Consider the following 24000-nt stretch of genomic DNA (forward strand, 5'->3'; position numbering starts at 1 on the left):
GCTTCCGAGATCGGACGAGATCGGGCGTGTTCAGGGTGGTATGGCCGTAAGCGACAGTTGTGTGTTCAATCGGGCCTTTTAAAGACGTGGCATGGTGCAGCAAGAATGTGATGGGGCATCTGCCCCACCACATTCTTGAATTTGGCTGTATTTTTAACGTTGTTTATAGTTTTCGTCAAAAATTTTTTCATGGTTTTTTTCTATGATGAATTCAATGCATTCTTGCACATGAGTGTCTGATCAAACTTTTTCAAGGCCTGCAGCATCAGCACCTCTCCTGTCCATCACAGAAAAATGAAAAAGCTTACAGCACCTGGTATTCCCAGGCGGTCTCCCATAGAAGTACTAACCAGGCCCGACCCTGCTTAGCTTCCGAGATCGGACGAGATCGGGCGTGTTCAGGGTGGTATGGCCGTAAGCGACAGTTGTGTGTTCAATCGGGCCTTTTAAAGACGTGGCATGGTGCAGCAAGAATGTGGTGGGGCATCTGTCTTACAGCACCTGGTATTCCCAGGCGGTCTCCCATCCAAGTACTAACCAGGCCCGACCCTGCTTAGCTTCCGAGATCGGACGAGATCGGGCGTGTTCAGGGTGGTATGGCCGTAAGCGACAGTTGTGTGTTCAATCGGGCCTTTTAAAGACGTGGCATGGTGCAGCAAGAATGTGGCTGTATTTTTAACGTTGTTTATAGTTTTCGTCAAAGATTTTGTCATGGTTTTTTTCTATGATGAATTCAATGCATTCTTGCACATGAGTGTCTGATCAAACTTTTTCAAGGCCTGCAGCATCAGCACCTCTCCTGTCCATCACAGAAAAATGAAAAAGCGTACAGCACCTGGTATTCCCAGGCGGTCTCCCATCCAAGTACTAACCAGGCCCGACCCTGCTTAGCTTCCGAGATCGGACGAGATCGGGCGTGTTCAGGGTGGTATGGCCGTAAGCGACAATTGTGTGTTCAATCGGGCCTTTTAAAAATGCATTTGGGCACTTTTTAATCTCTTCATATGTTACTGTGTTTTTTTTCTAGGATGAATTCAATGCATTCTTGCATGAGTGTCTGATCAAACTTTTTCAAGGCCTGCAGCATCAGCACCTCTCCTGTCCATCACAGAAAAATGAAAAAGCTTACAGCACCTGGTATTCCCAGGCGGTCTCCCATCCAAGTACTAACCAGGCCCGACCCTGCTTAGCTTCCGAGATCGGACGAGATCGGGCGTGTTCAGGGTGGTATGGCCGTAAGCGACAGTTGTGTGTTCAATCGGGCCTTTTAAAAATGCATTTGGGCACTTTTTAATCTCTTCATATGTTACTGTGTTTTTTTTCTAGGATGAATTCAATGCATTCTTGCACATGAGTGTCTGATCAAACTTTTTCAAGGCCTGCAGCATCAGCACCTCTCCTGTCCATCACAGAAAAATGAAAAAGCTTACAGCACCTGGTATTCCCAGGCGGTCTCCCATCCAAGTACTAACCAGGCCCGACCCTGCTTAGCTTCCGAGATCGGACGAGATCGGGCGTGTTCAGGGTGGTATGGCCGTAAGCGACAGTTGTGTGTTCAATCGGGCCTTTTAAAAATGCATTTGGGCACTTTTTAATCTCTTCATATGTTACTGTGTTTTTTTTCTAGGATGAATTCAATGCATTCTTGCACATGAGTGTCTGATCAAACTTTTTCAAGGCCTGCAGCATCAGCACCTCTCCTGTCCATCACAGAAAAATGAAAAAGCTTACAGCACCTGGTATTCCCAGGCGGTCTCCCATCCAAGTACTAACCAGGCCCGACCCTGCTTAGCTTCCGAGATCGGACGAGATCGGGCGTGTTCAGGGTGGTATGGCCGTAAGCGACAGTTGTGTGTTCAATCGGGCCTTTTAAAAATGCATTTGGGCACTTTTTAATCTCTTCATATGTTACTGTGTTTTTTTTCTAGGATGAATTCAATGCATTCTTGCACATGAGTGTCTGATCAAACTTTTTCAAGGCCTGCAGCATCAGCACCTCTCCTGTCCATCACAGAAAAATGAAAAAGCTTACAGCACCTGGTATTCCCAGGCGGTCTCCCATCCAAGTACTAACCAGGCCCGACCCTGCTTAGCTTCCGAGATCGGACGAGATCGGGCGTGTTCAGGGTGGTATGGCCGTAAGCGACAGTTGTGTGTTCAATCAGGCCTTTTAAAGACGTGGCATGGTGCAGCAAGAATGTGGCTGTATTTTTAACGTTGTTTATAGTTTTCGTAAAAAGATTTTGTCATGGTTTTATTCTATGATGAATTCAATGCATTCTTGCACATGAGTGTCTGATCAAACTTTTTCAAGGCCTGCAGCATCAGCACCTCTCCTGTCCATCACAGAAAAATGAAAGAGCTTACAGCACCTGGTATTCCCAGGCGGTCTCCCATCCAAGTACTAACCAGGCCCGACCCTGCTTAGCTTCCGAGATCGGACGAGATCGGGCGTGTTCAGGGTGGTATGGCCGTAAGCGACAGGTGTGTGTTCAATCGGGCCTTTTAAAAATGCATTTGGGCACTTTTTAATCTCTTCATATGTTACTGTGTTTTTTTTCTAGGATGAATTCAATGCATTCTTGCACATGAGTGTCTGATCCAACTTTTTCAAGGCCTGCAGCATCAGCACCTCTCCTGTCCATCACAGAAAAATGAAAAAGCTTACAGCACCTGGTATTCCCAGGCGGTCTCCCATCCAAGTACTAACCAGGCCCGACCCTGCTTAGCTTTCGAGATCGGACGAGATCGGGCGTGTTCAGGGTGGTATGGCCGTAAGCGACAGTTGTGTGTTCAATCGGGCCTTTTAAAAATGCATTTGGGCACTTTTTAATCTCTTCATATGTTACTGTGTTTTTTTTCTAGGATCAATTCAATGCATTCTTGCACATGAGTGTCTGATCAAACTTTTTCAAGGCCTGCAGCATCAGCACCTCTCCTGTCCATCACAGAAAAATGAAAAAGCTTACAGCACCTGGTATTCCCAGGCGGTCTCCCATCCAAGTACTAACCAGGCCCGACCCTGCTTAGCTTCCGAGATCGGACGAGATCGGGCGTGTTCAGGGTGGTATGGCCGTCAGCGACAGTTGTGTGTTCGATCGGGCCTTTTAAAGACGTGGCATGGTGCAGCAAGAATGTGGCTGTATTTTTAACGTTGTTTATAGTTTTCGTCAAAGATTTTGTCATGGTTTTTTTCTATGATGAATTCAATGCATTCTTGCACATGAGTGTCTGATCAAACTTTTTCAAGGCCTGCAGCATCAGCACCTCTCCTGTCCATCACAGAAAAATGAAAAAGCTTACAGCACCTGGTATTCCCAGGCGGTCTCCCATCCAAGTACTAACGAGGCCCGACCCTGCTTAGCTTCCGAGATCGGACGAGATCGGGCGTGTTCAGGGTGGTATGGCCGTAAGCGACAGTTGTGTGTTCAATTGGGCCTTTTAAAAATGCATTTGGGCACTTTTTAATCTCTTCATATTTTACTGTGTTTTTTTTCTAGGATGAATTCAATGCATTCTTGCACATGAGTGTCTGATCAAACTTTTTCAAGGCCTGCAGCATCAGCACCTCTCCTGTCCATCACAGAAAAATGAAAAAGCTTACAGCACCTGGTATTCCCAGGCGGTCTCCCATCCAAGTACTAACCAGGCCCGACCCTGCTTAGCTTCCGAGATCGGACGAGATTGGGCGTGTTCAGGGTGGTATGGCCGTAAGCGACAGTTGTGTGTTCAATCGGGCCTTTTAAAAATGCATTTGGGCACTCTTTAATCTCTTCATATGTTACTGTGTTTTTTTTCTAGGATGAATTCAATGCATTCTTGCACATGAGTGTCTGATCCAACTTTTTCAAGGCCTGCAGCATCAGCACCTCTCCTGTCCATCACAGAAAAATGAAAAAGCTTACAGCACCTGGTATTCCCAGGCGGTCTCCCATCCAAGTACTAACCAGGCCCGACCCTGCTTAGCTTCCGAGATCGGACGAGATCGGGCGTGTTCAGGGTGGTATGGCCGTAAGCGACAGTTGTGTGTTCAATCGGGCCTTTTAAAAATGCATTTGGGCACTTTTTAATCTCTTCATATGTTACTGTGTTTTTTTTCTAGGATGAATTCAATGCATTCTTGCACATGAGTGTCTGATCAAACTTTTTCAAGGCCTGCAGCATCAGCACCTCTCCTGTCCATCACAGAAAAATGAAAAAGCTTACAGCACCTGGTATTCCCAGGCGGTCTCCCATCCAAGTACTAACCAGGCCCGACCCTGCTTAGCTTCCGAGATCGGACGAGATCGGGCGTGTTCAGGGTGGTATGGCCGTAAGTGACAGTTGTGTGTTCAATCGGGCCTTTTAAAAATGCATTTGGGCACTTTTTAATCTCTTCATATGTTACTGTGTTTTTTTTCTAGGATGAATTCAATACATTCTTGCACATGAGTGTCTGATCAAACTTTTTCAAGGCCTGCAGCATCAGCACCTCTCCTGTCCATCACAGAAAAATGAAAAAGCTTACAGCACCTGGTATTCCCAGGCGGTCTCCCATCCAAGTACTAACCAGGCCCGACCCTGCTTAGCTTCCGAGATCGGACGAGATCGGGCGTGTTCAGGGTGGTATGGCCGTAAGCGACAGTTGTGTGTTCAATCGGGCCTTTTAAAGATGCATTTGGGCACTTTTTAATCTCTTCATATGTTACTGTGTTTTTTTTCTAGGATGAATTCAATGCATTCTTGCACATGAGTGTCTGATCAAACTTTTTCAAGGCCTGCAGCATCAGCACCTCTCCTGTCCATCACAGAAAAATGAAAAAGCTTACAGCACCTGGTATTCCCAGGCGGTCTCCCATCCAAGTACTAACCAGGCCCGACCCTGCTTAGCTTCCGAGATCGGACGAGATCGGGCGTGTTCAGGGTGGTATGGCCGTAAGCGACAGTTGTGTGTTCAATCAGGCCTTTTAAAGACGTGGCATGGTGCAGCAAGAATGTGGCTGTATTTTTAACGTTGTTTAGAATTTTCGTCAAAGATTTTGTCATGGTTTTTTTCTATGATGAATTCAATGCATTCTTGCACATGAGTGTCTGATCAAACTTTTTCAAGGCCTGCAGCATCAGCACCTCTCCTGTCCATCACAGAAAAATGAAAGAGCTTACAGCACCTGGTATTCCCAGGCGGTCTCCCATCCAAGTACTAACCAGGCCCGACTCTGCTTAGCTTCCGAGATCGGACGAGATCGGGCGTGTTCAGGGTGGTATGGCCGTAAGCGACAGTTGTGTGTTCAATCGGGCCTTTTAAAAATGCATTTGGGCACTTTTTAATCTCTTCATATGTTACTGTGTTTTTTTTCTAGGATGAATTCAATGCATTCTTGCACATGAGTGTCTGATCAAACTTTTTCAAGGCCTGCAGCATCAGCACCTCTCCTGTCCATCACAGAAAAATGAAAAAGCTTACAGCACCTGGTATTCCCAGGCGGTCTCCCATCCAAGTACTAACCAGGCCCGACCCTGCTTAGCTTTCGAGATCGGATGAGATCGGGCGTGTTCAGGGTGGTATGGCCGTAAGCGACAGTTGTGTGTTCAATCGGGCCTTTTAAAGACGTGGCATGGTGCAGCAAGAATGTGGCTGTATTTTTAACGTTGTTTATAGTTTTCGTCAAAGATTTTGTCATGGTTTTTTTCTATGATGAATTCAATGCATTCTTGCAAATGAGTGTCTGATCCAACTTTTTCAAGGCCTGCAGCATCAGCACCTCTCCTGTCCATCACAGAAAAATGAAAAAGCTTACAGCACCTGGTATTCCCAGGCGGTCTCCCATCCAAGTACTAACCAGGCCCGACCCTGCTTAGCTTCCGAGATCGGACGAGATCGGGCGTGTTCAGGGTGGTATGGCCGTAAGCGACAGTTGTGTGTTCAATCGGGCCTTTTAAAAATGCATTTGGGCACTTTTTAATCTCTTCATATGTTACTGTGTTTTTTTTCTAGGATGAATTCAATGCATTCTTGCACATGAGTGTCTGATCAAACTTTTTCAAGGCCTGCAGCATCAGCACCTCTCCTGTCCATCACAGAAAAATGAAAAAGCTTACAGCACCTGGTATTCCCAGGCGGTCTCCCATCCAAGTACTAACCAGGCCCGACCCTGCTTAGCTTCCGAGATCGGACGAAATCGGGCGTGTTCAGGGTGGTATGGCCGTAAGCAACAGTTGTGTGTTCAATTGGGCCTTTTAAAAATGCATTTGGGCACTTTTTAATCTCTTCATATTTTACTGTGTTTTTTTTCTAGGATGAATTCAATGCATTCTTGCACGAGTGTCTGATCAAACTTTTTCAAGGCCTGCAGCATCAGCACCTCTCCTGTCCATCACAGAAAAATGAAAAAGCTTACAGCACCTGGTATTCCCAGGCGGTCTCCCATCCAAGTACTAACCAGGCCCGACCCTGCTTAGCTTCCGAGATCGGACGAGATTGGGCGTGTTCAGGGTGGTATGGCCGTAAGCGACAGTTGTGTGTTCAATCGGGCCTTTTAAAAATGCATTTGGGCACTCTTTAATCTCTTCATATGTTACTGTGTTTTTTTTCTAGGATGAATTCAATGCATTCTTGCACATGAGTGTCTGATCAAACTTTTTCAAGGCCTGCAGCATCAGCACCTCTCCTGTCCATCACAGAAAAATGAAAAAGCTTACAGCACCTGGTATTCCCAGGCGGTCTCCCATCCAAGTACTAACCAGGCCGGACCCTGCTTAGCTTCCGAGATCGGACGAGATCGGGCGTGTTCAGGGTGGTATGGCCGTAAGCGAAAGTTGTGTGTTCGATCGGGCCTTTTAAAGACGTGGCATGGTGCAGCAAGAATGTGGCTGTATTTTTAACGTTGTTTAGAATTTTCGTCAAAGATTTTGTCATGGTTTTTTTCTATGATGAATTCAATGCATTCTTGCACATGAGTGTCTGATCAAACTTTTTCAAGGCCTGCAGCATCAGCACCTCTCCTGTCCATCACAGAAAAATGAAAAAGCTTACAGCACCTGGTATTCCCAGGCGGTCTCCCATCCAAGTACTAACCAGGCCCGACCCTGCTTAGCTTCCGAGATCGGACGAGATCGGGCATGTTCAGGGTGGTATGGCCGTAAGCGACAGTTGTGTGTTCAATCGGGCCTTTTAAAAATGCATTTGGGCACTTTTTAATCTCTTCATATGTTACTGTGTTTTTTTTCTAGGATGAATTCAATGCATTCTTGCACATGAGTGTCTGATCAAACTTTTTCAAGGCCTGCAGCATCAGCACCTCTCCTGTCCATCACAGAAAAATGAAAAAGCTTACAGCACCTGGTATTCCCAGGCGGTCTCCCATCCAAGTACTAACCAGGCCCGACCCTGCTTAGCTTCCGAGATCAGACAAGATCAGGCGTGTTCAGGGTGGTATGGCCATAAGCGACAGCTGTGTGTTCAATCGGGCCTTTTAAAAATGCATTTTGGCACTTTTTAATCTCTTCATATTTTACTGTGTTTTTTTTCTAGGATGAATTCAATGCATTCTTGCACATGAGTGTCTGATAAAACTTTTTCAAGGCCTGCAGCATCAGCACCTCTCCTGTCCATCACAGAAAAATGAAAAAGCTTACAGCACCTGGTATTCCCAGGCGGTCCCCATCCAAGTACTAACCAGGCCCGACCCTGCTTAGCTTCCGAGATCGGACGAGATCGGGCGTGTTCAGGGTGGTATGGCCGTAAGCGAAAGTTGTGTGTTCGATCGGGCCTTTTAAAGACGTGGCATGGTGCAGCAAGAATGTGGCTGTATTTTTAACGTTGTTTAGAATTTTCGTCAAAGATTTTGTCATGGTTTTTTTCTATGATGAATTCGATGCATTCTTGCACATGAGTGTCTGATCCAACTTTTTCAAGGCCTGCAGCATCAGTACCTCTCCTGTCCATCACAGAAAAATGAAAAAGCTTACAGCACCTGGTATTCCCAGGCGGTCTCCCATCCAAGTACTAACCAGGCCCGACCCTGCTTAGCTTCCGAGATCGGACGAGATCGGGCGTGTTCAGGGTGGTATGGCCGTAAGCAACAGTTGTGTGTTCAATCGGGCCTTTTAAAAATGCATTTGGGCACTTTTTAATCTCTTCATATGTTACTGAGTTTTTTTTCTAGGATGAATTCAATGCATTCTTGCACATGAGTGTCTGATCAAACTTTTTCAAGGCCTGCAGCATCAGTACCTCTCCTGTCCATCACAGAAAAATGAAAAAGCTTACAGCACCTGGTATTCCCAGGCGGTCTCCCATCCAAGTACTAACCAGGCCCGACCCTGCTTAGCTTCCGAGATCGGACGAGATCGGGCATGTTCAGGGTGGTATGGCCGTAAGCGACAGTTGTGTGTTCAATCGGGCCTTTTAAAAATGCATTTGGGCACTTTTTAATCTCTTCATATGTTACTGTGTTTTTTTTCTAGGATGAATTCAATGCATTCTTGCACATGAGTGTCTGATCAATCTTTTTCAAGGCCTGCAGCATCAGCTCCTCTCCTGTCCATCACAGAAAAATGAAAAAGCTTACAGCACCTGGTATTCCCAGGCGGTCTCCCATCCAAGTACTAACCAGGCCCGACCCTGCTTAGCTTCCGAGATCGGACGAGATCGGGCGTGTTCAGGGTGGTATGGCCGTAAGCGACAGTTGTGTGTTCAATCGGGCCTTTTAAAAATGCATTTGGGCACTTTTTAATCTCTTCATATGTTACTGTGTTTTTTTTCTAGGATGAATTCAATGCATTCTTGCACATGAGTGTCTGATCAAACTTTTTCAAGGCCTGCAGCATCAGCACCTCTCCTGTCCATCACAGAAAAATGAAAAAGCTTACAGCACCTGGTATTCCCAGGCGGTCTCCCATCCAAGTACTAACCAGGCCCGACCCTGCTTAGCTTCCGAGATCGGACGAGATCGGGCGTGTTCAGGGTGGTATGGCCGTAAGCGACAGTTGTGTGTTCAATCGGGCCTTTTAAAAATGCATTTGGGCACTTTTTAATCTCTTCATATGTTACTGTGTTTTTTTTCTAGGATGAATTCAATGCATTCTTGCACATGAGTGTCTGATCAAACTTTTTCAAGGCCGGCAGCATCAGCACCTCTCCTGTCCATCACAGAAAAATGAAAAAGCTTACAGCACCTGGTATTCCCAGGCGGTCTCCCATCCAAGTACTAACCAGGCCCGACCCTGCTTAGCTTCCGAGATCGGACGAGATCGGGCGTGTTCAGGGTGGTATGGCCGTAAGAGACAGTTGTGTGTTCAATCGGGCCTTTTAAAAATGCATTTGGGCACTTTTTAATCTCTTCATATGTTACTGTGTTTTTTTTCTAGGATGAATTCAATGCATTCTTGCACATGAGTGTCTGATCAAACTTTTTCAAGGCCTGCAGCATCAGCACCTCTCCTGTCCATCACAGAAAAATGAAAAAGCTTACAGCACCTGGTATTCCCAGGCGGTCTCCCATCCAAGTACTAACCAGGCCCGACCCTGCTTAGCTTCCGAGATCGGACGAGATCGGGCGTGTTCAGGGTGGTATGGCCGTAAACGACAGTTGTGTGTTCAATCGGGCCTTTTAAAAATGCATTTGGGCACTTTTTAATCTCTTCATATGTTACTGTGTTTTTTTTCTAGGATGAATTCAATGCATTCTTGCACATGAGTGTCTGATCCAACTTTTTCAAGGCCTGCAGCATCAGCACCTCTCCTGTCCATCACAGAAAAATGAAAAAGCTTACAGCACCTGGTATTCCCAGGCGGTCTCCCATCCAAGTACTAACCAGGCCCGACCCTGCTTAGCTTCCGAGATCGGACGAGATCGGGCGTGTTCAGGGTGGTATGGCCGTAAGCGACAGTTGTGTGTTCAATCGGGCCTTTTAAAAATGCATTTGGGCACTTTTTAATCTCTTCATATGTTACTGTGTTTTTTTTCTAGGATGAATTCAATGCATTCTTGCACATGAGTGTCTGATCAAACTTTTTCAAGGCCTGCAGCATCAGCACCTCTCCTGTCCATCACAGAAAAATGAAAAAGCTTACAGCACCTGGTATTCCCAGGCGGTCTCCCATCCAAGTACTAACCAGGCCCGACCCTGCTTAGCTTCCGAGATCGGACGAGATCGGGCATGTTCAGGGTGGTATGGCCGTAAGCGACAGTTGTGTGTTCAATCGGGCCTTTTAAAAATGCATTTGGGCACTTTTTAATCTCTTCATATGTTACTGTGTTATTTTTCTAGGATGAATTCAATGCATTCTTGCACATGAGTGTCTGATCAAACTTTTTCAAGGCCTGCAGCATCAGCACCTCTCCTGTCCATCACAGAAAAATGAAAAAGCTTACAGCACCTGGTATTCCCAGGCGGTCTCCCATCCAAGTACTAAACAGGCCCGACCCTGCTTAGCTTCCGAGATCGGACGAGATCGGGCGTGTTCAGGGTGGTATGGCCGTAAGCGACAGTTGTGTGTTCAATCGGGCCTTTTAAAAATGCATTTGGGCACTTTTTAATCTCTTCATATGTTACTGTGTTTTTTTTCCAGGATGAATTCAATGCATTCTTGCACATGAGTGTCTGATCAAACTTTTTCAAGGCCTGCAGCATCAGCACCTCTCCTGTCAATCACAGAAAAATGAAAAAGCTTACAGCACCTGGTATTCCCAGGCGGTCTCCCATCCAAGTACTAACCAGACCCGACCCTGCTTAGCTTCCGTGATCGGACGAGATCGGGCGTGTTCAGGGTGGTATGGCCGTAAGCGACAGTTGTGTGTTCAATCGGGCCTTTTAAAAATGCATTTGGGCACTTTTTAATCTCTTCATATGTTACTGTGTTTTTTTTCTAGGATGAATTCAATGCATTCTTGCACATGAGTGTCTGATCTAACTTTTTCAAGGCCTGCAGCATCAGCACCTCTCCTGTCCATCACAGAAAAATGAAAAAGCTTACAGCACCTGGTATTCCCAGGCGGTCTCCCATCCAAGTACTAACCAGGCCCGACCCTGCTTAGCTTGCGAGATCGGACGAGATCGGGCGTGTTCAGGGTGGTATGGCCGTAAGCGACAGTTGTGTGTTCAATCGGGCCTTTTAAAAATGCATTTGGGCACTTTTTAATCTTTTCATATGTTACTGTGTTTTTTTTCTAGGATGAATTCAATGCATTCTTGCACATGAGTGTCTGATCAAACTTTTTCAAGGCCTGCAGCATCAGCACATCTCCTGTCCATCACAGAAAAATGAAAAAGCTTACAGCACCTGGTATTCCCAGGCGGTCTCCCATCCAAGTACTAACCAGGCCCGACCCTGCTTAGCTTCCGAGATCGGACGAGATCGGGTGTGTTCAGGGTGGTATGGCCGTAAGCGACAATTGTGTGTTCAATCGGGCCTTTTAAAGACGTGGCATGGTGCAGCAAGAATGTGGTGGGGCATCTGTCTTACAGCACCTGGTATTCCCAGGCGGTCTCCCATCCAAGTACTAACCAGGCCCGACCCTGCTTAGCTTCCGAGATCGGACGAGATCGGGCGTGTTCAGGGTGGTATGGCCGTAAGCGACAGTTGTGTGTTCAATCGGGCCTTTTAAAAATGCATTTGGGCACTTTTTAATCTCTTCATATGTTACTGTGTTTTTTTTCTAGGATGAATTCAATGCATTCTTGCACATGAGTGTCTGATCAAACTTTTTCAAGGCCTGCAGCATCAGCACCTCTCCTGTCCATCACAGAAAAATGAAAAAACTTACAGCACCTGGTATTCCCAGGCGGTCTCCCATCCAAGTACTAACCAGGCCCGACCCTGCTTAGCTTCCGAGATCGGATGAGATCGGGCGTGTTCAGGGTGGTATGGCCGTAAGCGACAGTTGTGTGTTCAATCAGGCCTTTTAAAAATGCATTTGGGCACTTTTTAATCTCTTCATATGTTACTGTGTTTTTTTTCCAGGATGAATTCAATGCATTCTTGCACATGAGTGTCTGATCAAACTTTTTCAAGGCCTGCAGCATCAGCACCTCTCCTGTCCATCACAGAAAAATGAAAAAGCTTACAGCACCTGGTATTCCCAGGCGGTCTCCCATCCAAGTACTAACCAGGCCCGACCCTGCTTAGCTTCCGAGATCGGACGAGATCGGGCGTGTTCAGGGTGGTATGGCCGTAAGCGACAGTTGTGTGTTCAATCGGGCCTTTTAAAAATGCATTTGGGCACTTTTTAATCTCTTCATATGTTACTGTGTTTTTTTTCTAGGATGAATTCAATGCATTCTTGCACATGAGTGTCTGATCAAACTTTTTCAAGGCCTGCAGCATCAGCTCCTCTCCTGTCCATCACAGAAAAATGAAAAAGTTTACAGCACCTGGTATTCCCAGGCGGTCTCCCATCCAAGTACTAACCAGGCCCGACCCTGCTTAGCTTCCGAGATCGGACGAGATCGGGCGTGTTCAGGGTGGTATGGCCGTAAGCGACAGTTGTGTGTTCAATCGGGCCTTTTAAAGACGTGGCATGGTGCAGCAAGAATGTGGCTGTATTTTTAACGTTGTTTATAGCTTTCGTCAAAGATTTTGTCATGGTTTTTTTCTATGATGAATTCAATGCATTCTTGCACATGAGTGTCTGATCCAACTTTTTCAAGGCCTGCAGCATCAGCACCTCTCCTGTCCATCACAGAAAAATGAAAAAGCTTACAGCACCTGGTATTCCCAGGCGGTCTCCCATCCAAGTACTAACCAGGCCCGACCCTGCTTAGCTTCCGAGATCGGACGAGATCGGACGTGTTCAGGGTAGTATGGCCGTAAGCGACAGTTGTGTGTTCAATCGGGCCTTTTAAAAATGCATTTGGGCACTTTTTAATCTCTTCATATGTTACTGTGTTTTTTTTCTAGGATGAATTCAATGCATTCTTGCACATGAGTGTCTGATCAAACTTTTTCAAGGCCTGCAGCATCAGCACCTCTCCTGTCCATCACAGAAAAATGAAAAAGGTTACAGCACCTGGTATTCCCAGGCGGTCTCCCATCCAAGTACTAACCAGGCCCGACCCTGCTTAGCTTCCGAGATCGGACGAGATCGGGCGTGTTCAGGGTGGTATGGCCGTAAGCGACAGTTGTGTGTTCAATCGGGCCTTTTAAAAATGCATTTGGGCACTTTTTAATCTCTTCATATGTTACTGTGTTTTTTTTCTAGGATGAATTCAATGCATTCTTGCACATGAGTGTCTGATCAAACTTTTTCAAGGCCTGCAGCATCAGCACCTCTCCTGTCCATCACAGAAAAATGAAAAAGCTTACAGCACCTGGTATTCCCAGGCGGTCTCCCATCCAAGTACTAACCAGGCCCGACCCTGTTTAGCTTCCGAGATCGGACGAGATCGGGCGTGTTCAGGGTGGTATGGCCGTAAGCGACAGTTGTGTGTTCAATCGGGCCTTTTAAAAATGCATTTGGGCACTTTTTAATCTCTTCATATGTTACTGTGTTTTTTTTCTAGGATGAATTCAATGCATTCTTGCACGAGTGTCTGATCAAACTTTTTCAAGGCCTGCAGCATCAGCACCTCTCCTGTCCATCACAGAAAAATGAAAAAGCTTACAGCACCTGGTATTCCCAGGCGGTCTCCCATCCAAGTACTAACCAGGCCCGACCCTGCTTAGCTTCCGAGATCGGATGAGATCGGGCGTGTTCAGGGTGGTATGGCCGTAAGCGACAGTTGTGTGTTCAATCAGGCCTTTTAAAGACGTGGCATGGTGCAGCAAGAATGTGGCTGTATTTTTAACGTTGTTTATAGTTTTCGTCAAAGATTTTGTCATGGTTTTTTTCTATGATGAATTCAATGCATTCTTGCACATGAGTGTCTGATCAAACTTTTTCAAGGCCTGCAGCATCAGCACCTCTCCTGTCCATCACAGAAAAATGAAAAAGCTTACAGCACCTGGTATTCCCAGGCGGTCTCCCATCCAAGTACTAACCAGGCCCGACCCTGCTTAGCTTTCGAGATCGGATGAGATCGGGCGTGTTCAGGGTGGTATGGCCGTAAGCGACAGTTGTGTGTTCAATCGGGCCTTTTAAAGACGTGGCATGGTGCAGCAAGAATGTGGCTGTATTTTTAACGTTGTTTATAGTTTTCGTCAAAGATTTTGTCATGGTTTTTTTCTATGATGAATTCAATGCATTCTTGCAAATGAGTGTCTGATCCAACTTTTTCAAGGCCTGCAGCATCAGCACCTCTCCTGTCCATCACAGAAAAATGAAAAAGCTTACAGCACCTGGTATTCCCTGGCGGTCTCCCATCCAAGTACTAACCAGGCCCGACCCTGCTTAGCTTCCGAGATCGGACGAGATCGGGCGTGTTCAGGGTGGTATGGCCGTAAGCGACAGTTGTGTGTTCAATCGGGCCTTTTAAAAATGCATTTGGGCACTTTTTAATCTCTTCATATGTTACTGTGTTTTTTTTCTAGGATGAATTCAATGCATTCTTGCACATGAGTGTCTGATCAAACTTTTTCAAGGCCTGCAGCATCAGCACCTCTCCTGTCCATCACAGAAAAATGAAAAAGCTTACAGCACCTGGTATTCCCAGGCGGTCTCCCATCCAAGTACTAACCAGGCCCGACCCTGCTTAGCTTCCGAGATCGGACGAAATCGGGCGTGTTCAGGGTGGTATGGCCGTAAGCAACAGTTGTGTGTTCAATTGGGCCTTTTAAAAATGCATTTGGGCACTTTTTAATCTCTTCATATTTTACTGTGTTTTTTTTCTAGGATGAATTCAATGCATTCTTGCACGAGTGTCTGATCAAACTTTTTCAAGGCCTGCAGCATCAGCACCTCTCCTGTCCATCACAGAAAAATGAAAAAGCTTACAGCACCTGGTATTCCCAGGCGGTCTCCCATCCAAGTACTAACCAGGCCCGACCCTGCTTAGCTTCCGAGATCGGACGAGATCGGGCGTGTTCAGGGTGGTATGGCCGTAAGCGACAGTTGTGTGTTCAATCAGGCCTTTTAAAGACGTGGCATGGTGCAGCAAGAATGTGGCTGTATTTTTAACGTTGTTTATAGTTTTCGTCAAAGATTTTGTCATGGTTTTTTTCTATGATGAATTCAATGCATTCTTGCACATGAGTGTCTGATCAAACTTTTTCAAGGCCTGCAGCATCAGCACCTCTCCTGTCCATCACAGAAAAATTAAAAAGCTTACAGCACCTGGTATTCCCAGGCGGTCTCCCATCCAAGTACTAACCAGACCCGACCCTGCTTAGCTTCCGAGATCGGACGAGATCGGGCGTGTTCAGGGTGGTATGGCCGTAAACGACAGTTGTGTGTTCAATCGGGCCTTTTAAAAATGCATTTGGGCACTTTTTAATCTCTTCATATGTTACTGTGTTTTTTTTCTAGGATGAATTCAATGCATTCTTGCACATGAGTGTCTGATCCAACTTTTTCAAGGCCTGCAGCATCAGCACCTCTCCTGTCCATCACAGAAAAATTAAAAAGCTTACAGCACCTGGTATTCCCAGGCGGTCTCCCATCCAAGTACTAACCAGGCCCGACCCTGCTTAGCTTCCGAGATCGGACGAGATCGGGCGTGTTCAGGGTGGTATGGCCGTAAGCGACAGTTGTGTGTTCAATCGGGCCTTTTAAAAATGCATTTGGGCACTTTTTAATCTCTTCATATGTTACTGTGTTTTTTTTCTAGGATGAATTCAATGCATTCTTGCACATGAGTGTCTGATCAAACTTTTTCAAGGCCTGCAGCATCAGCACCTCTCCTGTCCATCACAGAAAAATGAAAAAGCTTACAGCACCTGGTATTCCCAGGCGGTCTCCCATCCAAGTACTAACCAGGCCCGACCCTGCTTAGCTTCCGAGATCGGACGAGATCGGGCATGTTCAGGGTGGTATGGCCGTAAGCGACAGTTGTGTGTTCAATCGGGCCTTTTAAAAATGCATTTGGGCACTTTTTAATCTCTTCATATGTTACTGTGTTATTTTTCTAGGATGAATTCAATGCATTCTTGCACATGAGTGTCTGATCAAACTTTTTCAAGGCCTGCAGCATCAGCACCTCTCCTGTCCATCACAGAAAAATGAAAAAGCTTACAGCACCTGGTATTCCCAGGCGGTCTCCCATCCAAGTACTAAACAGGCCCGACCCTGCTTAGCTTCCGAGATCAGACGAGATCGGGCGTGTTCAGGGTGGTATGGCCGTAAGCGACAGTTGTGTGTTCAATCGGGCCTTTTAAAAATGCATTTGGGCACTTTTTAATCTCTTCATATGTTACTGTGTTTTTTTTCTAGGATGAATTCAATGCATTCTTGCACATGAGTGTCTGATCCAACTTTTTCAAGGCCTGCAGCATCAGCACCTCTCCTGTCCATCACAGAAAAATGAAAAAGCTTACAGCACCTGGTATTCCCAGGCGGTCTCCCATCCAAGTACTAACCAGGCCCGACCCTGGTTAGCTTCCGTGATCGGACGAGATCGGGCGTGTTCAGGGTGGTATGGCCGTAAGCGACAGTTGTGTGTTCAATCGGGCCTTTTAAAAATGCATTTGGGCACTTTTTAATCTCTTCATATGTTACTGTGTTTTTTTTCTAGGATGAATTCAATGCATTCTTGCACATGAGTGTCTGATCAAACTTTTTCAAGGCCTGCAGCATCAGCACCTCTCCTGTCCATCACAGAAAAATGAAAAAGCTTACAGCACCTGGTATTCCCAGGCGGTCTCCCATCCAAGTACTAACCAGGCCCGACCCTGCTTAGCTTCCGAGATCGGACGAGATCGGGCGTGTTCAGGGTGGTATGGCCGTAAGCGACAGTTGTGTGTTCAATCGGGCCTTTTAAAGACGTGGCATGGTGCAGCAAGAATGTGGTGGGGCATCTGTCTTACAGCACCTGGTATTCCCAGGCGGTCTCCCATCCAAGTACTAACCAGGCCCGACCCTGCTTAGCTTCCGAGATCGGACGAGATCGGGCGTGTTCAGGGTGGTATGGCCGTAAGCGACAGTTGTGTGTTCAATCGGGCCTTTTAAAAATGCATTTGGGCACTTTTTAATCTCTTCATATGTTACTGTGTTTTTTTTCTAGGATGAATTCAATGCATTCTTGCACATGAGTGTCTGATCAAACTTTTTCAAGGCCTGCAGCATCAGTACCTCTCCTGTCCATCACAGAAAAATGAAAAAGCTTACAGCACCTGGTATTCCCAGGCGGTCTCCCATCCAAGTACTAACCAGGCCCGACCCTGCTTAGCTTCCGAGATCGGACGAGATCGGGCGTGTTCAGGGTGGTATGGCCGTAAGCGACAGTTGTGTGTTCAATCGGGCCTTTTAAAAATGCATTTGGGCACTTTTTAATCTCTTCATATGTTACTGTGTTTTTTTTCTAGGATGAATTCAATGCATTCTTGCACATGAGTGTCTGATCCAACTTTTTCAAGGCCTGCAGCATCAGCTCCTCTCCTGTCCATCACAGAAAAATGAAAAAGCTTACAGCACCTGGTATTCCCAGGCGGTCTCCCATCCAAGTACTAACCAGGCCCGACCCTGCTTAGCTTCCGAGATCGGACGAGATCGGGCGTGTTCAGGGTGGTATGGCCGTAAGCGACAGTTGTGTGTTCAATCGGGCATTTAAAAATGCATTTGGGCACTTTTTAATCTCTTCATGTGTTACTGTGTTTTTTTTCTAGGATGAATTCAATGCATTCTTGCACATGAGTGTCTGATCAAACTTTTTCAAGGCCTGCAGCATCAGCACCTCTCCTGTCCATCACAGAAAAATGAAAAAGCTTACAGCACCTGGTATTCCCAGGCGGTCTCCCATCCAAGTACTAACCAGGCCCGACCCTGCTTAGCTTCCGAGATCGGACGAGATCGGGCGTGTTCAGGGTGGTATGGCCGTAAGCGACAGTTGTGTGTTCAATCGGGCCTTTTAAAAATGCATTTGGGCACTTTTTAATCTCTTCATATGTTACTGTGTTTTTTTTCTAGGATGAATTCAATGCATTCTTGCACATGAGTGTCTGATCAAACTTTTTCAAGGCCTGCGGCATCAGCACCTCTCCTGTCCATCACAGAAAAATGAAAAAGCTTACAGCACCTGGTATTCCCAGGCGGTCTCCCATCCAAGTACTAACCAGGCCCGACCCTGCTTAGCTTCCGAGATCGGAGGAGATCGGGCGTGTTCAGGGTGGTATGGCCGTAAGCGACAGTTGTGTGTTCAATCGGGCCTTTTAAAAATGCATTTGGGCACTTTTTAATCTCTTCATATGTTACTGTGTTTTTTTTCTTGGATGAATTCAATGCATTCTTGCACATGAGTGTCTGATCAAACTTTTTCAAGGCCTGCAGCATCAGCACCTCTCCTGTCCATCACAGAAAAATGAAAAAGCTTACAGCACCTGGTATTCCCAGGCGGTCTCCCATCCAAGTACTAACCAGGCCCGACCCTGCTTAGCTTCCGAGATCGGACGAGATCGGGCGTGTTCAGGGTGGTATGGCCGTAAGCGACAGTTGTGTGTTCAATCGGGCCTTTTAAAGACGTGGCATGGTGCAGCAAGAATGTGGCTGTATTTTTAACGTTGTTTATAGTTTTCGTCAAAGATTTTGTCATGGTTTTTTTCTATGATGAATTCAATGCATTCTTGCACATGAGTGTCTGATCAAACTTTTTCAAGGCCTGCAGCATCAGCACCTCTCCTGTCCATCACAGAAAAATGAAAAAGCTTACAGCACCTGGTATTCCCAGGCGGTCTCCCATCCAAGTACTAACCAGGCCCGACCCTGCTTAGCTTCCGAGATCGGACGAGATCGGGCGTCTTCAGGGTGGTATGGCCGTAAGCGACAGTTGTGTGTTCAATCGGGCCTTTTAAAAATGCATTTGGGCACTTTTTAATCTCTTCATATGTTACTGTGTTTTTTTTCTAGGATGAATTCAATGCATTCTTGCACATGAGTGTCTGATCAAAGTTTTTCAAGGCCTGCAGCATCAGCACCTCTCCTGTCCATCACAGAAAAATGAAAAAGCTTACAGCACCTGGTATTCCCAGGCGGTCTCCCATCCAAGTACTAACCAGGCCCGACCCTGCTTAGCTTCCGAGATCGGACGAGATCGGGCGTGTTCAGGGTGGTATGGCCGTAAGCGACAGTTGTGTGTTCAATCGGGCCTTTTAAAAATGCATTTTGGCACTTTTTAATCTCTTCATATGTTACTGTGTTTTTTTTCTAGGATGAATTCAATGCATTCTTGCACATGAGTGTCTGATCAAACTTTTTCAAGGCCTGCAGCATCAGCACCTCTCCTGTCCATCACAGAAAAATGAAAAAGCTTACAGCACCTGGTATTCCCAGGCGGTCTCCCATCCAAGTACTAACCAGGCCCGACCCTGCTTAGCTTCCGAGATCGGACGAGATCGGGCGTGTTCAGGGTGGTATGGCCGTAAGCGACAGTTGTGTGTTCAATCGGGCCTTTTAAAGACGTGGCATGGTGCAGCAAGAATGTGGCTGTATTTTTAACGTTGTTTATAGTTTTCGTCAAAGATTTTGTCATGGTTTTTTTCTATGATGAATTGAATGCATTCTTGCACATGAGTGTCTGATCAAACTTTTTCAAGGCCTGCAGCATCAGCACCTCTCCTGTCCATCACAGAAAAATGAAAAAGCTTACAGCACCTGGTATTCCCAGGCGGTCTCCCATCCAAGTACTAACCAGGCCCGACCCTGCTTAGCTTCCGAGATCGGACGAGATCGGGCGTGTTCAGGGTGGTATGGCCGTAAGCGACAGTTGTGTGTTCAATCGGGCCTTTTAAAAATGCATTTGGGCACTTTTTAATCTCTTCATATGTTACTGTGTTTTTTTTCTAGGATGAATTCAATGCATTCTTGCACATGAGTGTCTGATCCAACTTTTTCAAGGCCTGCAGCATCAGCACCTCTCCTGTCCATCACAGAAAAATGAAAAAGCTTACAGCACCTGGTATTCCCAGGCGGTCTCCCATCCAAGTACTAAACAGGCCCGACCCTGCTTAGCTTCCGAGATCGGACGAGATCGGGCGTGTTCAGGGTGGTATGGCCGTAAGCGACAGTTGTGTGTTCAATCGGGCCTTTTAAAAATGCATTTGGGCACTTTTTAATCTCTTCATATGTTACTGTGTTTTTTTTCTAGGATGAATTCAATGCATTCTTGCACATGAGTGTCTGATCCAACTTTTTCAAGGCCTGCAGCATCAGCACCTCTCCTGTCCATCACAGAAAAATGAAAAAGCTTACAGCACCTGGTATTCCCAGGCGGTCTCCCATCCAAGTACTAACCAGGCCCGACCCTGCTTAGCTTCCGAGATTGGACGAGATTGGGCGTGTTCAGGGTGGTATGGCCGTAAGCGACAGTTGTGTGTTCAATCGGGCCTTTTAAAAATGCATTTGGGCACTTTTTAATCTCTTCATATGTTACTGTGTTTTTTTTCTAGGATGAATTCAATGCATTCTTGCACATGAGTGTCTGATCAAACTTTTTCAAGGCCTGCAGCATCAGCACCTCTCCTGTCCATCACAGAAAAATGAAAAAGCTTACAGCACCTGGTATTCCCAGGCGGTCTCCCATCCAAGTACTAACCAGGCCCGACCCTGCTTAGCTTCCGAGATCGGACGAGATCGGGCATGTTCAGGGTGGTATGGCCGTAAGCGACAGTTGTGTGTTCAATCGGGCCTTTTAAAAATGCATTTGGGCACTTTTTAATCTCTTCATATGTTACTGTGTTTTTTTTCTAGGATGAATTCAATGCATTCTTGCACATGAGTGTCTGATCAAACTTTTTCAAGGCCTGCAGCATCAGCACCTCTCCTGTCCATCACAGAAAAATGAAAAAGCTTACAGCACCTGGTATTCCCAGGCGGTCTCCCATCCAAGTACTAACCAGGCCCGACCCTGCTTAGCTTCCGAGATCGGACGAGATCGGGCGTGTTCAGGGTGGTATGGCCGTAAGCGACAGTTGTGTGTTCAATCGGGCCTTTTAAAAATGCATTTGGGCACTTTTTAATCTCTTCATATGTTACTGTGTTTTTTTTCTAGGATGAATTCAATGCATTCTTGCACATGAGTGTCTGATCCAACTTTTTCAAGGCCTGCAGCATCAGCACCTCTCCTGTCCATCACAGAAAAATGAAAAAGCTTACAGCACCTGGTATTCCCAGGCGGTCTCCCATCCAAGTACTAACCAGGCCCGACCCTGCTTAGCTTCCGAGATCGGACGAGATCGGGCGTGTTCAGGGTGGTATGGCCGTAAGCGACAGTTGTGTGTTCAATCGGGCCTTTTAAAAATGCATTTGGGCACTTTTTAATCTCTTCATATGTTACTGTGTTTTTTTTCTAGGATGAATTCAATGCATTCTTGCACATGAGTGTCTGATCAAACTTTTTCAAGGCCTGCAGCATCAGCACCTCTCCTGTCCATCACAGAAAAATGAAAAAGCTTACAGCACCTGGTATTCCCAGGCGGTCTCCCATCCAAGTACTAACCAGGCCCGACCCTGCTTAGCTTCCGAGATCGGACGAGATCGGGCGTGTTCAGGGTGGTATGGCCGTAAGCGACAGTTGTGTGTTCAATCGGGCCTTTTAAAAATGCATTTGGGCACTTTTTAATCTCTTCATATGTTACTGTGTTTTTTTTCTAGGATGAATTCAATGCATTCTTGCACATGAGTGTCTGATCCAACTTTTTCAAGGCCTGCAGCATCAGCACCTCTCCTGTCCATCACAGAAAAATGAAAAAGCTTACAGCACCTGGTATTCCCAGGCGGTCTCCCATCCAAGTACTAACCAGGCCCGACCCTGCTTAGCTTCCGAGATCGGACGAGATCGGGCGTGTTCAGGGTGGTATGGCCGTAAGCGACAGTTGTGTGTTCAATCGGGCCTTTTAAAAATGCATTTGGGCACTTTTTAATCTTTTCATATGTTACTGTGTTTTTTTTCTAGGATGAATTCAATGCATTCTTGCACATGAGTGTCTGATCAAACTTTTTCAAGGCCTGCAGCATCAGCACCTCTCCTGTCCATCACAGAAAAATGAAAAAGCTTACAGCACCTGGTATTCCCAGGCGGTCTCCCATCCAAGTACTAACCAGGCCCGACCCTGCTTAGCTTCCGAGATCGGACGAGATCGGGCGTGTTCAGGGTGGTATGGCCGTAAGCGACAGTTGTGTGTTCAATCGGGCCTTTTAAAAATGCATTTGGGCACTTTTTAATCTCTTCATATGTTACTGTGTTTTTTTTCTAGGATGAATTCAATGCATTCTTGCACATGAGTGTCTGATCAAACTTTTTCAAGGCCTGCAGCATCAGCACCTCTCCTGTCCATCACAGAAAAATGAAAAAGCTTACAGCACCTGGTATTCCCAGGCGGTCTCCCATCCAAGTACTAACCAGGCCCGACCCTGCTTAGCTTCCGAGATCGGACGAGATCGGGCGTGTTCAGGGTGGTATGGCCGTAAGCGACAGTTGTGTGTTCAATCGGGCCTTTTAAAAATGCATTTGGGCACTTTTTAATCTCTTCATATGTTACTGTGTTTTTTTTCTAGGATGAATTCAATGCATTCTTGCACATGAGTGTCTGATCCAACTTTTTCAAGGCCTGCAGCATCAGCACCTCTCCTGTCCATCACAGAAAAATGAAAAAGCTTACAGCACCTGGTATTCCCAGGCGGTCTCCCATCCAAGTACTAAACAGGCCCGACCCTGCTTAGCTTCCGAGATCGGACGAGATCGGGCGTGTTCAGGGTGGTATGGCCGTAAGCGACAGTTGTGTGTTCAATCGGGCCTTTTAAAAATGCATTTGGGCACTTTTTAATCTCTTCATATGTTACTGTGTTTTTTTTCTAGGATGAATTCAATGCATTCTTGCACATGAGTGTCTGATCAAACTTTTTCAAGGCCTGCAGCATCAGCACCTCTCCTGTCCATCACAGAAAAATGAAAAAGCTTACAGCACCTGGTATTCCCAGGCGGTCTCCCATCCAAGTACTAACCAGGCCCGACCCTGCTTAGCTTCCGAGATCGGACGAGATCGGGCGTGTTCAGGGTGGTATGGCCGTAAGCGACAGCTGTGTGTTCAATCGGGCCTTTTAAAAATGCATTTGGGCACTTTTTAATCTCTTCATATGTTACTGTGTTTTTTTTCTAGGATGAATTCAATGCATTCTTGCACATGAGTGTCTGATCAAACTTTTTCAAGGCCTGCAGCATCAGCACCTCTCCTGTCCATCACAGAAAAATGAAAAAGCTTACAGCACCTGGTATTCCCAGGCGGTCTCCCATCCAAGTACTAACCAGGCCCGACCCTGCTTAGCTTCCGAGATCGGACGAGATCGGGCATGTTCAGGGTGGTATGGCCGTAAGCGACAGTTGTGTGTTCAATCGGGCCTTTTAAAAATGCATTTGGGCACTTTTTAATCTCTTCATATGTTACTGTGTTTTTTTTCTAGGATGAATTCAATGCATTCTTGCACATGAGTGTCTGATCAAACTTTTTCAAGGCCTGCAGCATCAGCACCTCTCCTGTCCATCACAGAAAAATGAAAAAGCTTACAGCACCTGGTATTCCCAGGCGGTCTCCCATCCAAGTACTAACCAGGCCCGACCCTGCTTAGCTTCCGAGATCGGACGAGATCGGGCGTGTTCAGGGTGGTATGGCCGTAAGCGACAGTTGTGTGTTCAATCGGGCCTTTTAAAAATGCATTTGGGCACTTTTTAATCTCTTCATATGTTACTGTGTTTTTTTTCTAGGATGAATTCAATGCATTCTTGCACATGAGTGTCTGATCCAACTTTTTCAAGGCCTGCAGCATCAGCACCTCTCCTGTCCATCACAGAAAAATGAAAAAGCTTACAGCACCTGGTATTCCCAGGCGGTCTCCCATCCAAGTACTAACCAGGCCCGACCCTGCTTAGCTTCCGAGATCGGACGAGATCGGGCGTGTTCAGGGTGGTATGGCCGTAAGCGACAGTTGTGTGTTCAATCGG

At 46.3% G+C, this 24000-nt stretch overlaps 80 non-coding genes across 80 annotated transcripts in view; all 80 read right to left on the reverse strand.

Annotated features, from left to right (window-relative positions):
* The window catches only part of LOC138586223 (5S ribosomal RNA), a 119-nt gene extending 67 nt beyond the window's left edge, over window positions 1-52 (reverse strand). The window contains exon 1 of the ribosomal RNA XR_011306312.1: window positions 1-52. This exon is cut by the window's left edge and continues 67 nt beyond it. This is a non-coding gene — a ribosomal RNA (5S ribosomal RNA).
* Window positions 53-301: 249 nt separating this feature from the next.
* Window positions 302-420, reverse strand: LOC138586844 (5S ribosomal RNA). The gene has a single exon (XR_011306902.1). It is a non-coding gene; the product is annotated as a 5S ribosomal RNA (ribosomal RNA).
* Window positions 421-489: 69 nt separating this feature from the next.
* On the reverse strand, window positions 490-608 carry LOC138586693 (5S ribosomal RNA). Its single transcript, XR_011306757.1, has one exon. It is a non-coding gene; the product is annotated as a 5S ribosomal RNA (ribosomal RNA).
* Window positions 609-823: 215 nt separating this feature from the next.
* Window positions 824-942, reverse strand: LOC138586807 (5S ribosomal RNA). The gene has a single exon (XR_011306867.1). It is a non-coding gene; the product is annotated as a 5S ribosomal RNA (ribosomal RNA).
* A 180-nt stretch (window positions 943-1122) lies between these two features.
* LOC138586224 (5S ribosomal RNA) lies at window positions 1123-1241 on the reverse strand. Its single transcript, XR_011306313.1, has one exon. It is a non-coding gene; the product is annotated as a 5S ribosomal RNA (ribosomal RNA).
* A 182-nt stretch (window positions 1242-1423) lies between these two features.
* LOC138586225 (5S ribosomal RNA) lies at window positions 1424-1542 on the reverse strand. Its single transcript, XR_011306314.1, has one exon. It is a non-coding gene; the product is annotated as a 5S ribosomal RNA (ribosomal RNA).
* Window positions 1543-1724: 182 nt separating this feature from the next.
* On the reverse strand, window positions 1725-1843 carry LOC138586227 (5S ribosomal RNA). Its single transcript, XR_011306316.1, has one exon. It is a non-coding gene; the product is annotated as a 5S ribosomal RNA (ribosomal RNA).
* A 182-nt stretch (window positions 1844-2025) lies between these two features.
* LOC138586228 (5S ribosomal RNA) lies at window positions 2026-2144 on the reverse strand. Its single transcript, XR_011306317.1, has one exon. It is a non-coding gene; the product is annotated as a 5S ribosomal RNA (ribosomal RNA).
* A 216-nt stretch (window positions 2145-2360) lies between these two features.
* Window positions 2361-2479, reverse strand: LOC138586229 (5S ribosomal RNA). The gene has a single exon (XR_011306318.1). It is a non-coding gene; the product is annotated as a 5S ribosomal RNA (ribosomal RNA).
* Window positions 2480-2661: 182 nt separating this feature from the next.
* On the reverse strand, window positions 2662-2780 carry LOC138586710 (5S ribosomal RNA). The gene has a single exon (XR_011306773.1). It is a non-coding gene; the product is annotated as a 5S ribosomal RNA (ribosomal RNA).
* Window positions 2781-2962: 182 nt separating this feature from the next.
* Window positions 2963-3081, reverse strand: LOC138586765 (5S ribosomal RNA). Its single transcript, XR_011306826.1, has one exon. It is a non-coding gene; the product is annotated as a 5S ribosomal RNA (ribosomal RNA).
* A 215-nt stretch (window positions 3082-3296) lies between these two features.
* On the reverse strand, window positions 3297-3415 carry LOC138587179 (5S ribosomal RNA). Its single transcript, XR_011307219.1, has one exon. It is a non-coding gene; the product is annotated as a 5S ribosomal RNA (ribosomal RNA).
* Window positions 3416-3597: 182 nt separating this feature from the next.
* On the reverse strand, window positions 3598-3716 carry LOC138587090 (5S ribosomal RNA). The gene has a single exon (XR_011307135.1). It is a non-coding gene; the product is annotated as a 5S ribosomal RNA (ribosomal RNA).
* A 182-nt stretch (window positions 3717-3898) lies between these two features.
* LOC138586230 (5S ribosomal RNA) lies at window positions 3899-4017 on the reverse strand. Its single transcript, XR_011306319.1, has one exon. It is a non-coding gene; the product is annotated as a 5S ribosomal RNA (ribosomal RNA).
* A 182-nt stretch (window positions 4018-4199) lies between these two features.
* LOC138586631 (5S ribosomal RNA) lies at window positions 4200-4318 on the reverse strand. Its single transcript, XR_011306697.1, has one exon. It is a non-coding gene; the product is annotated as a 5S ribosomal RNA (ribosomal RNA).
* Window positions 4319-4500: 182 nt separating this feature from the next.
* On the reverse strand, window positions 4501-4619 carry LOC138586231 (5S ribosomal RNA). Its single transcript, XR_011306320.1, has one exon. It is a non-coding gene; the product is annotated as a 5S ribosomal RNA (ribosomal RNA).
* Window positions 4620-4801: 182 nt separating this feature from the next.
* LOC138586233 (5S ribosomal RNA) lies at window positions 4802-4920 on the reverse strand. Its single transcript, XR_011306322.1, has one exon. It is a non-coding gene; the product is annotated as a 5S ribosomal RNA (ribosomal RNA).
* Window positions 4921-5135: 215 nt separating this feature from the next.
* LOC138586848 (5S ribosomal RNA) lies at window positions 5136-5254 on the reverse strand. Its single transcript, XR_011306906.1, has one exon. It is a non-coding gene; the product is annotated as a 5S ribosomal RNA (ribosomal RNA).
* A 182-nt stretch (window positions 5255-5436) lies between these two features.
* On the reverse strand, window positions 5437-5555 carry LOC138586463 (5S ribosomal RNA). The gene has a single exon (XR_011306538.1). It is a non-coding gene; the product is annotated as a 5S ribosomal RNA (ribosomal RNA).
* Window positions 5556-5770: 215 nt separating this feature from the next.
* On the reverse strand, window positions 5771-5889 carry LOC138586234 (5S ribosomal RNA). The gene has a single exon (XR_011306323.1). It is a non-coding gene; the product is annotated as a 5S ribosomal RNA (ribosomal RNA).
* Window positions 5890-6071: 182 nt separating this feature from the next.
* On the reverse strand, window positions 6072-6190 carry LOC138586648 (5S ribosomal RNA). The gene has a single exon (XR_011306713.1). It is a non-coding gene; the product is annotated as a 5S ribosomal RNA (ribosomal RNA).
* Window positions 6191-6370: 180 nt separating this feature from the next.
* Window positions 6371-6489, reverse strand: LOC138587091 (5S ribosomal RNA). Its single transcript, XR_011307136.1, has one exon. It is a non-coding gene; the product is annotated as a 5S ribosomal RNA (ribosomal RNA).
* Window positions 6490-6671: 182 nt separating this feature from the next.
* LOC138587156 (5S ribosomal RNA) lies at window positions 6672-6790 on the reverse strand. The gene has a single exon (XR_011307197.1). It is a non-coding gene; the product is annotated as a 5S ribosomal RNA (ribosomal RNA).
* A 215-nt stretch (window positions 6791-7005) lies between these two features.
* LOC138586494 (5S ribosomal RNA) lies at window positions 7006-7124 on the reverse strand. The gene has a single exon (XR_011306568.1). It is a non-coding gene; the product is annotated as a 5S ribosomal RNA (ribosomal RNA).
* A 182-nt stretch (window positions 7125-7306) lies between these two features.
* Window positions 7307-7425, reverse strand: LOC138587261 (5S ribosomal RNA). Its single transcript, XR_011307296.1, has one exon. It is a non-coding gene; the product is annotated as a 5S ribosomal RNA (ribosomal RNA).
* A 182-nt stretch (window positions 7426-7607) lies between these two features.
* Window positions 7608-7725, reverse strand: LOC138587183 (5S ribosomal RNA). The gene has a single exon (XR_011307223.1). It is a non-coding gene; the product is annotated as a 5S ribosomal RNA (ribosomal RNA).
* Window positions 7726-7940: 215 nt separating this feature from the next.
* Window positions 7941-8059, reverse strand: LOC138586235 (5S ribosomal RNA). Its single transcript, XR_011306324.1, has one exon. It is a non-coding gene; the product is annotated as a 5S ribosomal RNA (ribosomal RNA).
* Window positions 8060-8241: 182 nt separating this feature from the next.
* Window positions 8242-8360, reverse strand: LOC138586495 (5S ribosomal RNA). Its single transcript, XR_011306569.1, has one exon. It is a non-coding gene; the product is annotated as a 5S ribosomal RNA (ribosomal RNA).
* A 182-nt stretch (window positions 8361-8542) lies between these two features.
* Window positions 8543-8661, reverse strand: LOC138586236 (5S ribosomal RNA). The gene has a single exon (XR_011306325.1). It is a non-coding gene; the product is annotated as a 5S ribosomal RNA (ribosomal RNA).
* A 182-nt stretch (window positions 8662-8843) lies between these two features.
* On the reverse strand, window positions 8844-8962 carry LOC138586237 (5S ribosomal RNA). The gene has a single exon (XR_011306326.1). It is a non-coding gene; the product is annotated as a 5S ribosomal RNA (ribosomal RNA).
* A 182-nt stretch (window positions 8963-9144) lies between these two features.
* LOC138586595 (5S ribosomal RNA) lies at window positions 9145-9263 on the reverse strand. The gene has a single exon (XR_011306662.1). It is a non-coding gene; the product is annotated as a 5S ribosomal RNA (ribosomal RNA).
* A 182-nt stretch (window positions 9264-9445) lies between these two features.
* On the reverse strand, window positions 9446-9564 carry LOC138586435 (5S ribosomal RNA). The gene has a single exon (XR_011306512.1). It is a non-coding gene; the product is annotated as a 5S ribosomal RNA (ribosomal RNA).
* A 182-nt stretch (window positions 9565-9746) lies between these two features.
* LOC138586239 (5S ribosomal RNA) lies at window positions 9747-9865 on the reverse strand. The gene has a single exon (XR_011306328.1). It is a non-coding gene; the product is annotated as a 5S ribosomal RNA (ribosomal RNA).
* A 182-nt stretch (window positions 9866-10047) lies between these two features.
* LOC138586496 (5S ribosomal RNA) lies at window positions 10048-10166 on the reverse strand. The gene has a single exon (XR_011306570.1). It is a non-coding gene; the product is annotated as a 5S ribosomal RNA (ribosomal RNA).
* Window positions 10167-10348: 182 nt separating this feature from the next.
* LOC138586561 (5S ribosomal RNA) lies at window positions 10349-10467 on the reverse strand. Its single transcript, XR_011306631.1, has one exon. It is a non-coding gene; the product is annotated as a 5S ribosomal RNA (ribosomal RNA).
* A 182-nt stretch (window positions 10468-10649) lies between these two features.
* Window positions 10650-10768, reverse strand: LOC138587264 (5S ribosomal RNA). Its single transcript, XR_011307299.1, has one exon. It is a non-coding gene; the product is annotated as a 5S ribosomal RNA (ribosomal RNA).
* A 182-nt stretch (window positions 10769-10950) lies between these two features.
* LOC138587081 (5S ribosomal RNA) lies at window positions 10951-11069 on the reverse strand. The gene has a single exon (XR_011307126.1). It is a non-coding gene; the product is annotated as a 5S ribosomal RNA (ribosomal RNA).
* Window positions 11070-11251: 182 nt separating this feature from the next.
* Window positions 11252-11370, reverse strand: LOC138585528 (5S ribosomal RNA). The gene has a single exon (XR_011305655.1). It is a non-coding gene; the product is annotated as a 5S ribosomal RNA (ribosomal RNA).
* Window positions 11371-11439: 69 nt separating this feature from the next.
* Window positions 11440-11558, reverse strand: LOC138586694 (5S ribosomal RNA). Its single transcript, XR_011306758.1, has one exon. It is a non-coding gene; the product is annotated as a 5S ribosomal RNA (ribosomal RNA).
* A 182-nt stretch (window positions 11559-11740) lies between these two features.
* On the reverse strand, window positions 11741-11859 carry LOC138586376 (5S ribosomal RNA). The gene has a single exon (XR_011306458.1). It is a non-coding gene; the product is annotated as a 5S ribosomal RNA (ribosomal RNA).
* Window positions 11860-12041: 182 nt separating this feature from the next.
* LOC138586240 (5S ribosomal RNA) lies at window positions 12042-12160 on the reverse strand. Its single transcript, XR_011306329.1, has one exon. It is a non-coding gene; the product is annotated as a 5S ribosomal RNA (ribosomal RNA).
* A 182-nt stretch (window positions 12161-12342) lies between these two features.
* LOC138586742 (5S ribosomal RNA) lies at window positions 12343-12461 on the reverse strand. The gene has a single exon (XR_011306804.1). It is a non-coding gene; the product is annotated as a 5S ribosomal RNA (ribosomal RNA).
* A 215-nt stretch (window positions 12462-12676) lies between these two features.
* On the reverse strand, window positions 12677-12795 carry LOC138587129 (5S ribosomal RNA). Its single transcript, XR_011307172.1, has one exon. It is a non-coding gene; the product is annotated as a 5S ribosomal RNA (ribosomal RNA).
* A 182-nt stretch (window positions 12796-12977) lies between these two features.
* LOC138586902 (5S ribosomal RNA) lies at window positions 12978-13096 on the reverse strand. Its single transcript, XR_011306956.1, has one exon. It is a non-coding gene; the product is annotated as a 5S ribosomal RNA (ribosomal RNA).
* Window positions 13097-13278: 182 nt separating this feature from the next.
* On the reverse strand, window positions 13279-13397 carry LOC138586443 (5S ribosomal RNA). Its single transcript, XR_011306520.1, has one exon. It is a non-coding gene; the product is annotated as a 5S ribosomal RNA (ribosomal RNA).
* Window positions 13398-13577: 180 nt separating this feature from the next.
* On the reverse strand, window positions 13578-13696 carry LOC138587442 (5S ribosomal RNA). Its single transcript, XR_011307443.1, has one exon. It is a non-coding gene; the product is annotated as a 5S ribosomal RNA (ribosomal RNA).
* Window positions 13697-13911: 215 nt separating this feature from the next.
* LOC138586464 (5S ribosomal RNA) lies at window positions 13912-14030 on the reverse strand. Its single transcript, XR_011306539.1, has one exon. It is a non-coding gene; the product is annotated as a 5S ribosomal RNA (ribosomal RNA).
* Window positions 14031-14245: 215 nt separating this feature from the next.
* LOC138586540 (5S ribosomal RNA) lies at window positions 14246-14364 on the reverse strand. The gene has a single exon (XR_011306611.1). It is a non-coding gene; the product is annotated as a 5S ribosomal RNA (ribosomal RNA).
* A 182-nt stretch (window positions 14365-14546) lies between these two features.
* LOC138586649 (5S ribosomal RNA) lies at window positions 14547-14665 on the reverse strand. The gene has a single exon (XR_011306714.1). It is a non-coding gene; the product is annotated as a 5S ribosomal RNA (ribosomal RNA).
* Window positions 14666-14845: 180 nt separating this feature from the next.
* Window positions 14846-14964, reverse strand: LOC138586241 (5S ribosomal RNA). Its single transcript, XR_011306330.1, has one exon. It is a non-coding gene; the product is annotated as a 5S ribosomal RNA (ribosomal RNA).
* Window positions 14965-15179: 215 nt separating this feature from the next.
* On the reverse strand, window positions 15180-15298 carry LOC138587016 (5S ribosomal RNA). The gene has a single exon (XR_011307064.1). It is a non-coding gene; the product is annotated as a 5S ribosomal RNA (ribosomal RNA).
* Window positions 15299-15480: 182 nt separating this feature from the next.
* On the reverse strand, window positions 15481-15599 carry LOC138586242 (5S ribosomal RNA). Its single transcript, XR_011306331.1, has one exon. It is a non-coding gene; the product is annotated as a 5S ribosomal RNA (ribosomal RNA).
* Window positions 15600-15781: 182 nt separating this feature from the next.
* Window positions 15782-15900, reverse strand: LOC138586498 (5S ribosomal RNA). The gene has a single exon (XR_011306572.1). It is a non-coding gene; the product is annotated as a 5S ribosomal RNA (ribosomal RNA).
* A 182-nt stretch (window positions 15901-16082) lies between these two features.
* On the reverse strand, window positions 16083-16201 carry LOC138586745 (5S ribosomal RNA). The gene has a single exon (XR_011306807.1). It is a non-coding gene; the product is annotated as a 5S ribosomal RNA (ribosomal RNA).
* Window positions 16202-16383: 182 nt separating this feature from the next.
* Window positions 16384-16502, reverse strand: LOC138587267 (5S ribosomal RNA). The gene has a single exon (XR_011307302.1). It is a non-coding gene; the product is annotated as a 5S ribosomal RNA (ribosomal RNA).
* Window positions 16503-16684: 182 nt separating this feature from the next.
* On the reverse strand, window positions 16685-16803 carry LOC138586243 (5S ribosomal RNA). The gene has a single exon (XR_011306332.1). It is a non-coding gene; the product is annotated as a 5S ribosomal RNA (ribosomal RNA).
* Window positions 16804-16872: 69 nt separating this feature from the next.
* On the reverse strand, window positions 16873-16991 carry LOC138586695 (5S ribosomal RNA). Its single transcript, XR_011306759.1, has one exon. It is a non-coding gene; the product is annotated as a 5S ribosomal RNA (ribosomal RNA).
* A 182-nt stretch (window positions 16992-17173) lies between these two features.
* On the reverse strand, window positions 17174-17292 carry LOC138586244 (5S ribosomal RNA). Its single transcript, XR_011306333.1, has one exon. It is a non-coding gene; the product is annotated as a 5S ribosomal RNA (ribosomal RNA).
* Window positions 17293-17474: 182 nt separating this feature from the next.
* Window positions 17475-17593, reverse strand: LOC138586245 (5S ribosomal RNA). Its single transcript, XR_011306334.1, has one exon. It is a non-coding gene; the product is annotated as a 5S ribosomal RNA (ribosomal RNA).
* Window positions 17594-17774: 181 nt separating this feature from the next.
* LOC138586246 (5S ribosomal RNA) lies at window positions 17775-17893 on the reverse strand. The gene has a single exon (XR_011306335.1). It is a non-coding gene; the product is annotated as a 5S ribosomal RNA (ribosomal RNA).
* Window positions 17894-18075: 182 nt separating this feature from the next.
* Window positions 18076-18194, reverse strand: LOC138586539 (5S ribosomal RNA). Its single transcript, XR_011306610.1, has one exon. It is a non-coding gene; the product is annotated as a 5S ribosomal RNA (ribosomal RNA).
* Window positions 18195-18376: 182 nt separating this feature from the next.
* LOC138586247 (5S ribosomal RNA) lies at window positions 18377-18495 on the reverse strand. The gene has a single exon (XR_011306336.1). It is a non-coding gene; the product is annotated as a 5S ribosomal RNA (ribosomal RNA).
* Window positions 18496-18710: 215 nt separating this feature from the next.
* On the reverse strand, window positions 18711-18829 carry LOC138586387 (5S ribosomal RNA). Its single transcript, XR_011306468.1, has one exon. It is a non-coding gene; the product is annotated as a 5S ribosomal RNA (ribosomal RNA).
* A 182-nt stretch (window positions 18830-19011) lies between these two features.
* LOC138586248 (5S ribosomal RNA) lies at window positions 19012-19130 on the reverse strand. The gene has a single exon (XR_011306337.1). It is a non-coding gene; the product is annotated as a 5S ribosomal RNA (ribosomal RNA).
* A 182-nt stretch (window positions 19131-19312) lies between these two features.
* On the reverse strand, window positions 19313-19431 carry LOC138586250 (5S ribosomal RNA). Its single transcript, XR_011306339.1, has one exon. It is a non-coding gene; the product is annotated as a 5S ribosomal RNA (ribosomal RNA).
* Window positions 19432-19646: 215 nt separating this feature from the next.
* Window positions 19647-19765, reverse strand: LOC138586251 (5S ribosomal RNA). Its single transcript, XR_011306340.1, has one exon. It is a non-coding gene; the product is annotated as a 5S ribosomal RNA (ribosomal RNA).
* A 182-nt stretch (window positions 19766-19947) lies between these two features.
* LOC138586562 (5S ribosomal RNA) lies at window positions 19948-20066 on the reverse strand. The gene has a single exon (XR_011306632.1). It is a non-coding gene; the product is annotated as a 5S ribosomal RNA (ribosomal RNA).
* Window positions 20067-20248: 182 nt separating this feature from the next.
* LOC138587301 (5S ribosomal RNA) lies at window positions 20249-20367 on the reverse strand. Its single transcript, XR_011307329.1, has one exon. It is a non-coding gene; the product is annotated as a 5S ribosomal RNA (ribosomal RNA).
* Window positions 20368-20549: 182 nt separating this feature from the next.
* Window positions 20550-20668, reverse strand: LOC138586499 (5S ribosomal RNA). The gene has a single exon (XR_011306573.1). It is a non-coding gene; the product is annotated as a 5S ribosomal RNA (ribosomal RNA).
* Window positions 20669-20850: 182 nt separating this feature from the next.
* Window positions 20851-20969, reverse strand: LOC138586252 (5S ribosomal RNA). The gene has a single exon (XR_011306341.1). It is a non-coding gene; the product is annotated as a 5S ribosomal RNA (ribosomal RNA).
* Window positions 20970-21151: 182 nt separating this feature from the next.
* LOC138586253 (5S ribosomal RNA) lies at window positions 21152-21270 on the reverse strand. The gene has a single exon (XR_011306342.1). It is a non-coding gene; the product is annotated as a 5S ribosomal RNA (ribosomal RNA).
* A 182-nt stretch (window positions 21271-21452) lies between these two features.
* LOC138586254 (5S ribosomal RNA) lies at window positions 21453-21571 on the reverse strand. Its single transcript, XR_011306343.1, has one exon. It is a non-coding gene; the product is annotated as a 5S ribosomal RNA (ribosomal RNA).
* A 182-nt stretch (window positions 21572-21753) lies between these two features.
* On the reverse strand, window positions 21754-21872 carry LOC138586255 (5S ribosomal RNA). Its single transcript, XR_011306344.1, has one exon. It is a non-coding gene; the product is annotated as a 5S ribosomal RNA (ribosomal RNA).
* A 182-nt stretch (window positions 21873-22054) lies between these two features.
* Window positions 22055-22173, reverse strand: LOC138586256 (5S ribosomal RNA). Its single transcript, XR_011306345.1, has one exon. It is a non-coding gene; the product is annotated as a 5S ribosomal RNA (ribosomal RNA).
* Window positions 22174-22355: 182 nt separating this feature from the next.
* Window positions 22356-22474, reverse strand: LOC138586258 (5S ribosomal RNA). Its single transcript, XR_011306346.1, has one exon. It is a non-coding gene; the product is annotated as a 5S ribosomal RNA (ribosomal RNA).
* A 182-nt stretch (window positions 22475-22656) lies between these two features.
* On the reverse strand, window positions 22657-22775 carry LOC138586563 (5S ribosomal RNA). The gene has a single exon (XR_011306633.1). It is a non-coding gene; the product is annotated as a 5S ribosomal RNA (ribosomal RNA).
* Window positions 22776-22957: 182 nt separating this feature from the next.
* On the reverse strand, window positions 22958-23076 carry LOC138586259 (5S ribosomal RNA). The gene has a single exon (XR_011306347.1). It is a non-coding gene; the product is annotated as a 5S ribosomal RNA (ribosomal RNA).
* A 182-nt stretch (window positions 23077-23258) lies between these two features.
* Window positions 23259-23377, reverse strand: LOC138586500 (5S ribosomal RNA). Its single transcript, XR_011306574.1, has one exon. It is a non-coding gene; the product is annotated as a 5S ribosomal RNA (ribosomal RNA).
* Window positions 23378-23559: 182 nt separating this feature from the next.
* On the reverse strand, window positions 23560-23678 carry LOC138586260 (5S ribosomal RNA). Its single transcript, XR_011306348.1, has one exon. It is a non-coding gene; the product is annotated as a 5S ribosomal RNA (ribosomal RNA).
* Window positions 23679-23860: 182 nt separating this feature from the next.
* Window positions 23861-23979, reverse strand: LOC138586262 (5S ribosomal RNA). Its single transcript, XR_011306350.1, has one exon. It is a non-coding gene; the product is annotated as a 5S ribosomal RNA (ribosomal RNA).
* Between the last annotated feature and the right edge of the window lie 21 nt (window positions 23980-24000).

Source organism: Semicossyphus pulcher, unplaced genomic scaffold (genome assembly GCF_022749685.1).
Source record: "Semicossyphus pulcher isolate SPU_LCO1_2020_fin unplaced genomic scaffold, fSemPul1.0.p SCAF_11, whole genome shotgun sequence".
Taxonomy (NCBI): Eukaryota; Metazoa; Chordata; class Actinopteri; order Labriformes; family Labridae; genus Semicossyphus; species Semicossyphus pulcher.